This window comes from Lactuca saligna, chromosome 5 (assembly GCF_052625555.1).
Source record: "Lactuca saligna cultivar CGN05327 chromosome 5, ASM5262555v1, whole genome shotgun sequence".
NCBI lineage: Eukaryota > Viridiplantae > Streptophyta > Magnoliopsida > Asterales > Asteraceae > Lactuca > Lactuca saligna.
In genome coordinates this window covers 137532309-137533622 of record NC_136421.1, presented here as the reverse complement: position 1 = coordinate 137533622, position 1314 = coordinate 137532309, and positions in this window count along the sequence as shown.

The window sequence follows — 1314 nt, the reverse complement described above, 5'->3', positions numbered from 1 at the left end:
GATCTCTACATTAGATCCGTCTATGGTATCAGGTACGTAAAACAGTTGTTGCAACAGCTCTGTGGGTTTGTGGGTAATATAGTTGTGAGTATCATGTTCGTTGGTAAATTATGTATGTCAAAATTATGTAAAAAATTGTGGGTATGTGGGTAATTCTAAAGATAATTCATGAGAAAAATAGTTATCAATGAGCATTTACCCATGAATTTTGTATTGTGGAGAACCTTGGGTAGAAACCATTACCAATGGATAGAGTCGTGGTTAAATATATTTTTTATTATAGTGTTTTAATCACTAACTATTAACCCTAAGTCCCTAATCTAACAAATCTAATTGGTAATTTCTATGTTTTCAACAGAATGCTAAAAAATTAACTTTGAATTAAGCAAAGAATAAATAATAGGATTGAGTTTTTTTTTGTACTTGTTTCGGTGTGCATTTTGAACATTGATCACTCACCACCGGAGGATTTCGCCGGAATAAACCCACGACAGAAGCAAATCGTCGGCAGAACAAAAGGAAGGAAGCCAACGAGTAATGTCAGTCGCAAGGACGTCTGTTGATTGCTTTGTTGATTTGTTTCTACAAATTTTGTAATATTTGTGTTAATTTTTTGTTTCAGTAAACTCTTTTGTGTGTTGGGCACTTGGCCACTTGGGTTTAACAAGTTTGGACCACTCATTGGGCTAGTTTGTATTTGCATTTATTATTTAGAAATAACCTAAATTTCTTTAGAGTAGCCAAAGCCACCACGGTCTCTACATTGGATCCGTCTATGGTATCAAGTACATAGAATAGTTGTCGCAACAGCTCCGTGGGTTTGTAGGTAATATAGTTGTTAGTACCATGTTCGTTGGTAAATTATGTATGCCAAAATTATGTAAAAAATTGTAGGTATGTGGTTAATTCTGAAGATAATTCATAAGAAAAATAGTTATGAACGAGCATTTACCCATGAATTTGGTATTGCGGAAAACCTTGGGTAGAAACCATTGCCAAGTAAATTATTATTATTATTATTATTATTATTATTATTATTATTATTATTATTATTATTGTAGTGTTTTAATCACTAACTATTAACCCTATGTTCCTAATCTAACAAACCTAATTGGTAATTTCTATATTTTCAACACAATGCCAAAAAATTAAAATTGAATTAACCAAACAATAAATAATAGGATTGAGTTTTTTCTGTACTTACTTGTTTTAGTGTGCACTTTCATTATTAATCACTCACCACTAGAGGATTTCGCCGGAATAAACCCATGACAGAAGCTAATCGTCGGCAGAACAAAAGGAAGGAAACTAGCG